The 15,864-nt window shown below is 32.2% G+C and overlaps 1 pseudogene; it reads left to right on the top strand.

The window, feature by feature from the left end:
- Positions 1–907: 907 nt before the first annotated feature.
- On the top strand, positions 908–2,185 carry LOC149569190 (monothiol glutaredoxin-S11 pseudogene; annotated as a pseudogene).
- The last annotated feature ends 13,679 nt before the right edge of the window (positions 2,186–15,864 follow it).

Here is a 15,864-nt window from a genome sequence, read left to right as displayed (position 1 = left end):
GTGTTGTGGAACTCGATGGGTGAAATGAGGTGCAAGTCTTGCATCTCATGTGGATCTGATGCAAGGTTACCACTTGGTTATGGTACCTCATCCCAAGGACTCTGTGAAAGGGGAAATTACCAATGGAAAAAAAGTCAAATTCAGTTATGCTTTTTGAGATCTTCTTACTAGAATTTCAATGAGCGAAACGAGCCAATTTTTGCCATCTAGAGCTTGGTTTTAGTCAATATTTTTTGGTTATAGAGATTTATACCTTAGGTTTTCCACATTGATATTGTTAAAAATCAATCTTAATTTTTTAATTAGTGAAACATGTATTTGATAATAGGGACATTTAAGCAAATTCAATTTGTTTGATATATATTTATTTTAGAGCCAGCAGGCTATAAAAATTGGCATTGAATTGAGGGTTGCATAATTATATTTCAACATCTATTGTTATATGCTTTATTGGAATTTTGTATGTGCATTTCAGTTAAAATGTGGATTGCAAACTAAATTAAAATGTGGGGAAATTATTTTAAAAAGAGATTAAAAAATCAGCACTTCTCTCCTGTATAAATAAAATTTCATCATGATTTTTTTGTTGATATAAATTGCTTATTTAATTTTTTCTACATTCATATCCACAACAAGACCATTTCACACTATATATGTATGAGACGATGTGAAACCTTTTTTAGATGCATTTTTGCCAAGGTTTCTAGTCTACATGTAGAATTGGTAAGACAATTTTTTTTACTATGACATCACTGATAATAAATCCATAGTAATATTCCTATGTTAGAAAATGGTGCTCAGAAAAATTAGGCCTTCACCACTGTGGTTGCATGTTTGGTTTATCTCTAATTTTCTTTCCCATTTATCAAGTTATGAGTGTTTTTTTGGAGTTTTAGCACCTTAATACATGCTACAATTTGCAAGATGGGAAGGTTGTAGATACATTGGAGGGTGCAAATCCATTATAATTGGCCAAAAAAGTGGCCAAGCTGTCTAGTTACATAGACATTGCCGAAGCAACTAGTCGTGCTAGTCTTGGAATGTCTACTAGTTCAACTGTTATTAAGATAGTGAAAGAAATATATAAGTCACCTCAGACTGCTAAAACTGATATAGAGTTTGGTGATGTAGTTAAGAGAAAACTACAAGAACTTGTGAATTCCAAACTAATCATGTTGTTTATGAAAGGGACACCTGAGCAGCCATGACATGGATTTAGCAGAAAGGTTGTGGATGTTTTGAAAATAGAGGGTGTGGAGTATGGAAGCTTTGATATTCTAAGTGATGAACAAGTGTGGCAGGGCTTGAAGGCATTATTTAACTGGCTGACCTTTCCACAACTCTATTGTAAGGGTGAGTCTCTTGGAGGCTATGATATCACCCTTAAATGATGTGAAAGTGGGGAATTGAAACAAATATTTAAAGACCATGGCTTGTTCTAAATTGCTCATGAGTCTGGTGAATTAATTGCAAAAGCTACTTCTGCTAAATCCAAACCTGATACTACTATCTCAAAGTTTTGACAATGGTGGTATAGTGGACTCAACTAGTATAAGTGAACCATTAAGTTCTTGACTAGTGAACATCATTAATTCCAACCCAATCATGCTATTTATAAAGGGCACTCTTGAAGAGCCATGTTGTGGTTTTAGTTGAAAGTTTGTTGAAATACATAGAGAGGAAGGTCTAGAATTTGGGAGCTTCAACATTCTGACTAATGAAGAGGTAAGGCAAGGTCTTAAAACATATTCTAACTAGTCTAGTTATCCACAGTTGTACATAAAAGGTGAGCTTATTGGTGGATCAAATATTATGATAGAAATGTACAAAAGTGGAGAGTTGAAAAACATTGCCTCGAAAAAAGGAGTACTACCCATAGAGTCACTTGATGATCTATTGAAAAAAAATAGTTAATTCTTCTCCTCTCATGCTCTTTATGAAAGACACACTTGATGCCACTCGATGTGGTTTCAGCTCAAAGGTTGTAAGTGCTTTGAATGAAGAGGGTTTAAACTTTGGTTATTTTAACATTTTGAGTGATGAAGAAGTCAAGGAAGGACTAAAGACTTATTCTAATTGGCCATCATTTCCATAGTTATATCACAAAGGTGAGCTTACTGGGGGATGTGACATTGTTTTGGAAATGCACAAGACAAGAGAGCTAAAGTCATCCTTGATAGAATAGAACTAATATGTAAAATGGGATAAAGATTCTAAACTCAAGCTTATCTAGTTGTTGACTTTTGTCTTTTTGGTACTATTGTATGGCTTCATCCTTTACTAGGTTTTCCAGAGAGAGTAGGATTCTATGAATGGTGACTCAAGTTTTTGAATTGTTAAAGGAAGTGTATATTGTTTAACTCACTTCAACAACTTTTTTAACTCTTTTTTGTATCTATAATGTTAAAAATTGGTAATTTAGGTGCAAATGAAGACATTAATTTTGTTTTCTTTACATTTTGACTCATCAGAGCTTATTTTTGATTGAGTATCTTTTTAGTTTCTTTTCTTCTATTAATTGGGTCTCCTTTCAATATTGATTTTCATATTTCATGGCTAATATGGAAAATGCTATTATGGGGATTCTTGAGCAATTAACATGCAAGTTTTATTAATATATTGTCTCATGTCTTCTTATTTTTGAGCTTGGAACTATTGATACTTGTGTTTGTGAGTGTTTCTTTCCTTGGAATTAAATGGAGAGGAGCATTCTGCCATATGTGTTTCTACCTGGTCCAATATTTACTACAGTAATTAAAGGAAGACAATTTTTTGCATGAACAAGTGAAATTGAAATGGTATTAAACTACACTATTGTTTATTGCATGCCCACTATGTGACAAAGACATTGAATAGATTTGGTTAGTTTGATGCTTATTATTTTGGACACACTACAAGATATGTGACTTGCACTAAAATCAATCAAGCACACCTAGTTCTAAGACTATATGAAGACTACAATATGAGGGTAGATGTGAATGCCAAAGATTGTGCTATAAGAATGTTGACAGGAATGAAAAATATTTAAAATGCCCACAAAAATACTTAAAATATATTAAAATATGGGCTCTGTTGAATAGCATTTTAACTAGTCAAACATTAATATTCTACAACTACAAGTAGAACAATTTTTTTGGTCAAGAGGATAACCATTGTAAATTATGTTGTAATCTGTTGGTGTTGGGAGCTCAAATCCCAAGAGGATGAATAATCAAGCTCATTTGGTTTAGTGTTAAGATAGAGATATCCATTTCACAAAAAATTGTTGGGCCCATATGATCCAATATTATCTATAGTGTTAGAGCCTTTCCATTTGACAATAGAATAATATTTAATTCTTGTTGATCTTTCCATAGCCTTTGAGAGTAGAAAACACAGGACATAGAAAGAACATGATCAATGGTAAGATGTTACTAATTATGTGTTCCCTTGCAAAGTTTAGACAATAGTTGATTGCAAGAAATTCATAGTAAAGATTGACCACAATAGTCAAAATTCTTCCTAAGAAAAAAAAGTCTATGACTTAAATAGTAGATGGCAAAAATTGATGAATAACTTGCAAGAATTTTAATTCAATATTGAATACACAAAAGGCTAAAATGACATTATAACTAATACCTTGTCAAAAAGATTTGGCTTTTCTAAGTATTGACCAATACCTAAGAAGATCAATTGCAAAAACCCTGTGGGACATTGCAAGAATAGGCAGATTCTTCCTCCATCCATTTTATCACTACAAAATGATCCTTACAAAATTGTATAAGCCTTACAAAACTATACCCGTGATAAATGGTAGGGGGTTAGGGCACATAGGTTTGATGCAAAGTGTTAGATCAATAATGCAGGATTAAGTTCCCATCCTTCCAGCAATGTGCAATCTTTCTATTGGTTTAGCTACCTCTCTATCCATCCCAACAGTGAACCCACCCAAGATATGAAAATGTCACAATATCATTAATAATGGCTTTAAGAGTCCACCCAATAGCCCGGAAACAAGCATGACTGATATTCCACAATTCTATTCTATGACATATTTTTGTGATAGCATGTTTGAAGAAAGTGATGGCTCTAATTTCTTATCCCACACATTTTGCAACCAATTCTTCATAAAATATGAGAAGGAAGTTTGGAATTATTAAGAATCACAAGAAACATAGCCACATCCCTAAGTCTATCCCTTTCAAACATAAGTGGACAAGACTTCATTAGGAACAACAAGAAGAGTAGCTAAAGAGGGCTTACCTTGTCCTTTGAGATTAGGGTTTTGATCATCATTCATATGGCTTACTACCACATATTTTTCCTTTTCCACATATTTATTTGATCCTTCAAAAATGATTTACAAAGAGGTGGTTGAAATCCTAAGGTAGTCCTTTAACAACATGATACCCGAATCATTACCCATACAATGAGCAAATGTACTTCACAAACAAGGGAGCCAAGAAAGGAGATGGGGAGGTCAAATTCACATGAATCGAGCAATTCCAGCCCAGTAATGGAGTAAGCCAACTCACAGAGAAAGTCCAAACCAAGAACAGAGATGGGGAGGTCAGATTCACTTGAACTGAGCAAGTCCAACCTAGTAACGCAGTAAGCCAACCCACCAAGCAAGTCCAACCCAAGAATGGAGTAAGCCAACATAGACTAATAATTGTATATTGGGGTCAAGAAGGAGGGGAAGGCAACCTGCAAGCCTAGTACCCATGATTTTCAACCAAGCCTATTACCTGTGATTTTCAACCTACGAGGGAATGAAGCCCAACCTACATAACACACAAATATATAATAATAACATACCTTTCCTTTTTTATGACCTGAGTTGGTCAAAATTTTGACCAACTTGGGAAAACTTAGAACATTTTCAACCAACATGAGGATGAAAATTGAAAAAAGAAAATTTTAAAAATCATAGCTTTGGTTGAAAATTTTGGTACAAAAACAAGTGCAAATGTATTAGTGAAATATTTCAATACATTGATTATATTTCAATAGCCATTGCACTTACCTATTCACATACCCAAATACTATCACTAATATAGTCAGATCCAAAGGACTTTCCATCTAATATCATTTTTGTATTAGTGTAACCCATATGTTTTCTAAAATAAGTTATTTCTAATGCATTATGTTTTAGATCCCATTGATTTTTTGGGCATGCTATCATAATATGGGAATAGTTTTGTAAAGATGAGTTTTTTTATAAAGGGCAACATTTGAAGCCACTGTTGAACCAAGGTTCACAAAGTTCAATAGAATTATATAGTTTGAAAGGCTCAAATAATTTAGTAAATCTTAATTTAGATTCAGAAGATCAATGATTTAAATTTTTTGAGAGTTTCATAATTCTCAAAAACTACCATGTTTCTAAAAATAATGGAAAGATGCTCAACACGTCCAATACTAGTAATCTACTAATAGAATTGAACTAGAAGAGACATCAAATTTGACAAAATAGTTCGTTAAAAGTAGATCAAACTTGCAACTAGATGCAACAAGGCTCGATACAACACCTATAGATGCTCCATGAATGACCATTTCTGATATTCAAGAAAATAATCAAGTTATAAATGAAATCTTCAAGTGCATGTTGAGCAACAAAATTACACATAAAAAGAGACAAGATATCTTACTTGATATGCCCCACTCAAAAAAATGGATGAGAATTTGAAAAGGCCTTGACTCAAGATAATGAAGGAAAATAGTTTTGTTTAATGTGATGAAAATATTTGCAAAAGATTTGTACACAATACAATTTTCCCATGATCCAATCAAAGAGAGTGGATAGATTATAAAAGATGTAGTTAATAAATAATATGTTTTCACCTTATCATGCATCTTGAAATCAATAATATAAACATATTCTACTGAAAGAGCACACTGTCACAAAACCAGAATTTAAAAAAAAAGTAATCATAAAAAGAGAAACAATTACGTGGAAGATGAACACCTAGGGAGAAGATTCTTCTTATAAGGCTAACAAAACATTCTCAATTATTAGGTACGTCTGAATTCTTTAGGCAGACATTCATTAAAATTGTTGTCTTGTTCATAATAACAAGAATTATTCATTTCTTTTTCAAAGATTTTATCATGAATTATTCATTTCTTTCTAAGAAATTCTATCTCTAAATTATCCATTAATTGTTGCTGAGATTTTCCTTACTCTATTACCAGGAAACTAATTATGCCTCCTTTTCTTCTACCCATTAACACTTTTAAACACTTATGATCATCACTTGCCTCTCACTGCAATGCCTAGATTTATTATTTCTGTTGATTTAATGTTTGTATGAAGGGACTGCTGGGCTTAGAAGGACAATTTAGTGTTCATATTTTAACTTGATCTTGCATCGGCATAATAATGGAAAAGGATTTCTAATTTATTTTTAGTTCTATTAAAGCAAAGCATATGTATTACTGCTATGTAAACCTTCAAGAATATTTCAAGACTAATCTCAAAAGAACCTATTGAAGTAGACATAGAGTATAATGTCACATGAGTAGACATGAGAATCATCTTAATGGACTATCACACGTGTCCTCCTCTTACAGAAGTGGATGTCTACTACTACCTATTTCAAGGAAAATACAAACTCATAATTCAAAAATAGCTCTAAACCTATTTGTTTATTAGTACCTTCTATTGGAAATTATTATGCAATATGTTAAAGATAACTTTCATGATTCTTTCATTGGGGAAGTGATTAAAATAGATCAGGTATATGACTCAACTCTTATTGGATAGAAGACTTGTTTGCTCGTCCATCGCATTACATTTTTAGCCTATTACTTTTGTGACTCTTCAATAATTGTATGGAATTTTTTATTTTTAAGAACTTTGTCAAACATTAGTGTAGGGTAAGGGTGTATTTTCAAGAGAATGGATGTTGGGGAATTTAGATTAATGGGAACTAAATGATAAGTTATACACTTGAGTAGAAACATAAGTCTCATATTGTATTTTGCTAAATAAATTTGGTAGAAAAATCTTAGGAATTTGTCCAACCATTTTTAGGATTCAAGAAACATTGGCAAGATATGTAAGGCTATAAAACTTGAACTAATGCCCATTAAAATTAAATGTGCATAACCATTGAGTAATAATGACAAATCTACTTCATAGTTTTGATGAACTGATCAAACTTATGTGATTATATGGAACCCAAGAGTGGGTGAGAGAATTAGTGTGATGATTATAACAAGATTTGGATATTCAATTTAGTTTATGAAAAGCTATAAAATTTTAACTAGGAACTCAATTTTTCCCTTACTATTTCAATAGTGATATGTAGGGGAAGATGGAGATGAATTATTCAGAGGATAACTTTCACAACCAACTTCTTGCAAGTATCCCATGACTGAAAGAGAAGAAACTGGTACAATACAATCCATAATTTAAATTAAACACTTTGGCTGAATCTATGATTCATATTAGACATAGATCTACCTATTTGAAACCCCCACAAAAATTAATAGTAAGAAATGAATCAAAGAAATGATCAAATTAATCTAAATCTTTTTTATTCTACTTGAAGAGACAATGAAAACCTACAAACATAGGGACCATGAACAAAGATTATCCAATGAATAAAATGATGTTGAACATACTAGAAGGGATATTGCTCACTCTAAACTATTGGTGTCAATGCCAGAAGAATGAGCTCATAGTTGTGGGTAATGGAGGTGGTTGAAAGCCATAAAATGTTTTAGAGAAACATTCTCTAGTTTTTATTGCATCATCCAAGCTTGACTCTTTCTACCTTAATAATAGGAAAATGTGTTTTGAAAGTGGATCCTCATGACATTGAATAGTCACTCACATATATTCATTCTCAAAGAGGCTTCCAACAAATCATCACTGTGCATATTATATAAGCATATCAAACGATTTGTATGCAATTTGCAAGAGAATCTCTAGAGAAGCTAAAGAACCTAAAACCACACCCAGACTTAGTGTATGTAGCTAGATATGTACAAAGCCAAAATAAGAAAAGCCCACCTCACACGCGAATGAATCCCAATTATGCTACTGCCCACGCTCATACCTTTATTACCCGCAAATGAATGATTTTTTTTCTATTTTACCCACGAATGAATGAAACATTTTCCTTTTTTTTTATAACATTGAGTTGGTCAAAATTCAACTTGGGAAAACATAGCTTGGTTGAAATAATGACCTAATTGGGCATAGAATTTTTATTTTTGACCAAGACGGGAATGAAAAAAGTAGAAGAAGGAATCATAACTTTCGTCAAAAATTTTGGTAGAAAAACAAGTTCAAATGTACTAGTGAAAAGATGGTAAGAAAATCTTTATATATTGGACTTGTGATGAATTTGGTCATTATGCATCTAAATGTCCTAAAGAGAGAAAAAGTATAAGGGAAATTTTAAGCCTAAGAGAGGCAGAAATTGTTTGTATGCAAATGAAGATGAAGAATATCATGTGAGAGATCAAAGTGAAAGTGATGATGAATTGGGATTTGTAGCTATCAAGGAAGATGATCTTGATAGAGAAATTAGAGTAGAAAGAGCTCTAGTTTCCCAAGTTGAAAAGAAATTTGATTGGATAATTGATAGTGGATGTTAACATCACATGACTTGTGATATGAACAAGTTTGTTAAATTCAGGAATCATGATGGAGGAATTGTTAGAGTTGGTAACAATGCAACCTATCATTTAATAGGAATTAGATCCATTACTCTTGATGGTAAGACTAACACTAATTATGTTTATTTTGTTGATGCATTGAATCATAATTTTTTTAGTGTTGTATAGTTAGTGGACAAGTGTTATAAATTGTGATTCACTAAGAAGACCTACATTATCAAAGATAGAGATGGTAAATTGATTGGAATAGGCACAAGATCCAGAAGTAATGTATTTCAATTGAATCCTATTGAAATGATATGTTTGGTAGATAAAGTGGACAACAGTTGGTTATGGCATAGAAGATTTTATCACATAAACTTTGATAATATTGTAAAGGTTAGTAGTACATTTCTAGTCAAAGAAATGCCTAAGATAACAAAGCCTACTAATGTTGTTTGTAAAGAATGTATTTTGGCTAAACAAAAGAAAGTATCATTTCCAAGAAAAAATTTCACTACCAAAGAGAAGTTAGAGATCGGTCACACATATCTGAGTGGTCCTTCAAGAACAAGAGGATTCTATGGTGAAATGTACTTTATGATTTTTTATGATGATTTAACTAGAATGATGTGGGTAACATTTCTTAAAGAGAAATATGAAGCTTTTGAGAAGTTTAAGATAAGTAAGAATAGAGTAGAGAATGAATCTAGTGTTAAGATAAAGTGTTTAAGATTAGATAGAGGAGGAGAGTTCACCTCTAGAGAGTTTAACATATTTTTTGAAGAGAATGGAATCAAAAGATAGATGTCCTCATCTAGAAAACCTGAGAAAAATGGGATTGTTGAAAGAAGAAATAAATCAGTAGTAGAGGTAGCAAGAGCGATTTTGTTTGAAAATGATGTTTCTAAGACATTTTGGAGAGAAGTAGTCAATACATCAGTATGCACTCTGAGCATAGTACAGATCAAAAAAGGTATGAACAAGACACCCTGTGAATAATGCTTTGGTCACTCATCATCGGTCAAGTATTTTAAAATATTTGGAAGCAAATGTTACATTAAGAGAGATGATGAAATTGGTGAGTTTGATCCAAGAAGTGATGAAGGTATGTTTCTTGGTTATTCATTGAAAATCAAGGCATACATATGTTTTAACTATAGAACTAAGACAATAGCTGAATGCACAAATGTAAGGATTGATGAAAATTTTGGAACTATGGAAGAGATGGTAGATTATAACTCTAATGAAAAAGAAGATAATTATAGAATTGTTATACAAAATATTAAAGTTTTCTTTGAGACTAACAATGATCTGCAAAATGATATGTTAATTGTTTAGCAAAGAGGAGAGCATAGATCTAAACCTAGAGATGAGATAAGAGTTGAGATGTCAACTCCTACTTCTAACAAGAATCTAACAAAGAATCACCCTCTAGAGAAAATAATTGGAAGCAAAGATAAAGGTGTGATGACAAGAAATAGAGTTAATGAAGAAATATGTTTGATTTCTCAAGTTGAACCTAAGAGCACAGATGAAGCATGTAACTTAGATGATCATTAGATTCAAGAAATGAAGGAAGAATTAGATTAGATTGTGAAGAATAAAACATGGGAGTTAGTTCCTAGACCTAAAGTTAAGAGTGTGATAGGAACCAAATGGGTATTCTAAAACAAGATGAATGAGAAAGGTGAAGTTGTGAGGAACAAGGCTAGACTTGTATGCAAGGGATATTCATAGCACTAAGGCATAGACTATGAGGAGACATATGTACCTATAGCTAGAATGGAATTACTAAGAATTTTCTTGGATTATGCAGCAAAAAAGAAGTTTAAGGTTTATCAGATGGATGTTAAATCAACTTCCCTAAATAGAGAACTTGAAGAAGAGGTATACATTGAGAAGCCTAAAGGATTCCCTCTAATAGAAGACAATGACATGGTATGCAGATTAAAGAAATCTCTATATGGTCTGAAGCAAGAACCTAGAACCTAGTATACAAGGTTGGACAACTATTTGACAAAACTTGGATTTGCTAAAGGTACGATAGATAGTCACTTGTGTTTGAAAGAAGTTGAGAATGGTTTGCTGATAATAATAATATTTGTTGATGATATCATATTTGGAGGTAATGATGAAGCAAGTGATAAGTTTTCTGAAGAAATGAAGAATGAGTTTGAAATGAGCATGATAGGAGAAATGAAGTTTTTCCTAGGATTGCAGATTGTGTAGAATAGTGATGGAATTTTCATTTCAAAAACTAAGTACCTGAAAGACTTCTTGAAAAGGTTTCAATTAGAAAGTTGTAAACCCATTGGTACACCTATGATAATTGGTCACAAGTTATCCAGCAAAGATGAGACACCTGTAGTAGAGAAAAAGTACAGATCCATGATTGTAGGTTTGCAATATGTGACTCATAGTAGACTAGATATAACAAATGTAGTTAGGATTGTAGCTAGATTTCAAGTTGATCCTAAGGAGTATCATTATGTAGCAGTAAAGAGGATATTCAAATATTTGATAGGAACATATGACTATGGAATTTGGTATGATAGATTGAGTGATTTCACTCTATGTGCATAGACTAATGTGGATTGGGTAGGCAGTATGGATGAAAAAAAGAGCACCAGTGGTGGAGCATTATTTTCTTGGAGGAAGATTGGTTTCTTGGCTAAGAAAGAAATAAGATTGTATTTCTCATAATATAGCCGAGGCATAGTATGTCGCAATAGAAAATAAATGTAATCAAGTTATGTGGATAAAGAAAATATTGAAGGATATCAGGATTGAGTTTGAAGAACCTATCATTACATACTATGATAATACAGGTATAGTGAGTATGTCTAAGAAGCACGTATTGCATTCTAAGACTAAGCATATATCTATTCAGTACCATGTGCTAAGAGAGAAAGCAACAAAAATGGAGACCATATTGGAGTATGTGAGTACTAAAGATCATATTATAGATATCTTTACAAAGCCCTTACCTAAAGATACATTTGAGTACTTGAGAGGTATGTTTAGGGTTATGCCCCTGCCTACTTCTAAGTAGACAATGAAGTAAGTGCATTAGTCTAGTCGTATAGAGCACTATTGTTAGACTAGACTGAATATTGATGCTTCCCATATGGGGGAGTATCTATGATAATCTGAGTCATTAAAGACTCCTAGTATTTGGTTTTGAATAGTGTCTTTGGACACTCGAGCTAGTTGAAGACTTGGAGTAGTTTACTAACAATTGGTATACTATCATATTGAGGCCTTTGAAATTGACGTCAATGGGGGATAATATGCATGAAAAACATATCCTAAGAAATGAGGGAGAAGGACTCCTAAGGATGAAGAGAAATTTTTACCTAACATTTTTAATTGATGATAATCCTAGAAGTTTCAAAGAGGATTTCAAACTTAATTAATGAAGAGGATATGAGAAGATGAGAATATCAATAGTAAAGTATGGTTTTGGTATTCTTGGAACTTAGATATGTTATCATCTATATTTACATCAATGCCAAAAGGAGATATCGTTAGCATGAATGTTGATGATACTACTTTGGGAAGCATCCTAAACATTAGAAAGTATTGATATGTTGCATTCATGACTGTGTCTATCATTGATTTCAACAGAGTATGGCTTTTGTAAAGACTAGTTGAGTAGCAAATAAAGATTTTAGTCATATGGACAATGGTTTAATTTTTTGGTGATGCACATCCATGGACATGTTATATAATATGTCTTGATGATGTGGTTCACTACACATAGTCTAAGTCAAAGACATACAAATGTTGTACTTGATTTATAGAGAATAGTACAAAAACAAAGCATTAGGAAAGCAGTTCTTGATGTTTATTAACTACCTTTCATCTGAGATGTAATGAGAAGATGCACATTTAGATAGTGATAGAGGATGGTCTGTTGGTGATGTCAAGCAGTGTGCAAGCCCTAGAATTGCATGTGTGAAGTTTTGTATAGACTGTGAGCTAAAAGTGCTATTGTAATTGTAATTAATTAATTATCTTATTATAATTAATTAGAAAAGCCTCAAGGCTGAATCAAGGAATTATTTTGAAGATATGGTATAAAGGAAAGATATTTTCCTTGTTTGTAAAGTACCCATTGTTGTATGAAGCATAATGTTCAAAAAGGAGCAGAGTGTTGATGAATGTGACTAAGAAATCCAAGGGATTATTGGATGTGAGATTTGTGATCTAGTTACAAGATTTGAAGGAGTAGAAGTCTGTTTGACATGACAGAAGAAGAGGAAGGAAGTACAATTAAATTTTATTATTCTATAAGGAATATTATAGATATCATTTGGATAGTGGGTTCATTGGTCTTATCCTTGAAGCTATTTGGGTAGTGGGTCAAGTTATCTTTCATAACTCCTAACAGAGTTAGCACAACTCCTAATAGGGTTGGAATCTCCTAACAGGGATTCAAAGTCTCCTAATAGGGACTCATATGTACTGAATGTATTCATAGACTCCTAACTGAGTCCATCCTCTAACAAGGAACATTTATATTAGTACATCATCTTGTGTGTACCATCCCCGGCAAGGTTTTCCCTCTAATCAAGGGTTTCCCTAGTTAACATATCTAATATTATTGTGTATGAGTATCTTGCTATGGTTTTTGATTATATTGCTTATATGGTTAAGTTTGTTTAAGGTTGATAATTTTGATAATAGTTGGATAACTAATCTACACTCCCTACCCCTCTTAGTTATATTGGTGGACTATATATTCTAATAGATTACTCATCTAAGAATGAGTTAATTTGTCTTTAATTATTTTTTGGTTAAAAACAAGATTGTGTGTTTAGTTTTAATGATCCATTGAATATCAAATAGGGAAATTGTACCTCATAATAAATTAAAGGGGAGGTGGCTACTAAACTTGTGCAATTTTTATTGAACTTTTTTTTGTCTTCAATATAGAGAGGAAAATAGGGTCAATAAAGAGTCATTAATATAGAGATAAAAAAAATTCACCAACATAATACATTTTCCATGCTAGTTTCCTGCCAAAAGCCTTGTTCCTTTTTGATGAATCGTGTAATCCAAAACCACCAAGTGACCTGATATCAGAGGTTTCTTTGAGTGAAATGAGTGGGATTTTCTTTTCATTAGATAAGTTCCCTTTTGAAAGAAATTCTCTAATTAATTTCTCAATTTTTTTCACAATTGAAGATGGTTCTTTGAGTGTAGATATAAAATTATTTGGAATAGATGAAAGCACTATTTTAATGAGCAATAACTAACTCAAAAAAGAGAGCCATATTTCCTTCCATGTTAAAATTCTATTCTTAATCCTATTAATAATAGTTTTCCAGTAGTAGATTTTTATTTGTTTCAGTAAAAAAGTATCAGATCTGAATATGTTGAAGGAATACTTTCTACCAAGAATCCAAAGATATAAAAAATTCTATTAGACACAATCTAATTAGCATTAAACCTTGGACTTATGGGAATTTACTTTTTGACCTAAAGAAGATGTGTATATATAAAGTGTGGATTTAATCTATCAAACTTTGTTGACTAAAGAGGCCCCAAAAAGAAGGGTGTCATCAACAAAAAGAAAATAAGTAACATAGATATCAGTTTCTATGATTTGGACTCCATTCCAAATAACTTGACAATGCTAAAATGTGATGAATATACTAAATGCTTCAGCCATTAGGATAAATAAAATTGTTGAAAGGGGATTCCCTTGTCTAACCTCTTGTGTAGAAGAGAAAAAACTAGCTAAAACCCCATTAATAATGTTAGAGAACCAAGCCCCAAAGATACATGCTTTGATCCAAGTACACATTATTTTGAGAAACCAAATTTAGTAAGGAATTTGAAAAGAAAATCAAAACATAGTCTATCATAAGCCTTCATCATATCTAATTTTATAACAAAATAAAAAATCAGATTTGAATTTATGGAATGAAAGACTTCATGTGCCACAAAAGCACCATCCATGGTCCCTCTACCTAGGAAAAAACCACCTTGCCCTTGTCATATGCTATTAGGGACCAAATCATGCAACCTCATATAGATAGCTTTGGTGAAAATCTTGTATATCATATTGCGTAAGGTAATGGGCTAGAAGTCATCAAATGTTTGTGGTTATTTTATTTTTGGGATAAAAGCAACGTTTGTGGTGTTGAAATATTTGAGTTCTTGACTCTTCAATAGTTGCAAGAATTTCCAACATAGTACATCCCAATATTCTTGATAAAAATTTGTTGTGAAGCCATCTAGACCTAGATATTTATTTGGGGGAAGTGAAAAAACCACCTTATGGAGCTAAGATATGATAAAAGGGACCATTAAAAGTTGATTATCTTAATTTGTTATTAATTTAGGGATAATCTCAAATAGTTCATTATTGCGGGGGTGACTTAGGGTTGATAGAGAAGTGGGAAAAAACAAAGTTTTAAAATATTTTACACCCTCTTGAATTCCTTTAGTATCATTTATGATATTCCCTAAATCTGAGTCCTTAGTGGAAAAGATTGTACTTGATGTTCTCCTTTTCTTTTCTTTTCTTAAGCATTTAAGAATTTTGCATTTTGATCACCTTCCTTGAGCCACAACTCCCATGATTTTTTACTCCAATATTATTCTTCTATTTTACACAACTCCTCCCAATCATTTTGTAACATTTTCTGCTTTATATGCATTTTGATCCATGCCATGTAGGATAGTCTTCTCATTTAAATTATACAACTCTTTTTTGACCAATTATTTCTACTAAAAATCAAAGTTAAAGATTGTACTATTCTAGAGCTCTATATTTTATTTTACATGTTTGAGTTTTAGTGTACTTACCCACCACTGCTTGAGTAATGGGAGAAAGTGTAGATAATTAAACCGCATCCTTTCAAATTTATCTAAGGGCATATTATTGTGACTAGTAAGGGATGAAGTATTCATGACATTCAAAAAGATTGGGAAGTGGTCTAAATTTGCATGAGTTAGAACCTTGGAAGAGAATGTGACTTGTTCTAGCTTCCATTCTTGAGATATTAAGAATCTATCAAGATGTTCAAGGATAGAATCCAAATCTTGTATTTGTCCATGTGCAAAAATCATTGCTTGGAGTTACACATTAAATTATTATCCACAATGAAAGAAGATAATTTTTACATAGTTATGATTAGAGGATGAATTCCTCTATTTTTTTTGAAGCATTTCCTATGACATTGAAATCTTCAACTAGAATAAAATTGAAATCTGAGTGCACTTGTATATTTTGGGTTAAAGTATATTATGTTTGAATTA

Source organism: Cupressus sempervirens, chromosome 3 (assembly GCF_028749045.1).
Source record: "Cupressus sempervirens isolate cs-2001-9-10 chromosome 3, ASM2874904v1, whole genome shotgun sequence".
NCBI lineage: Eukaryota > Viridiplantae > Streptophyta > Pinopsida > Cupressales > Cupressaceae > Cupressus > Cupressus sempervirens.
Note: the sequence above shows the minus strand (reverse complement) of the source record. Positions and strands in the feature narration are given on the sequence as shown.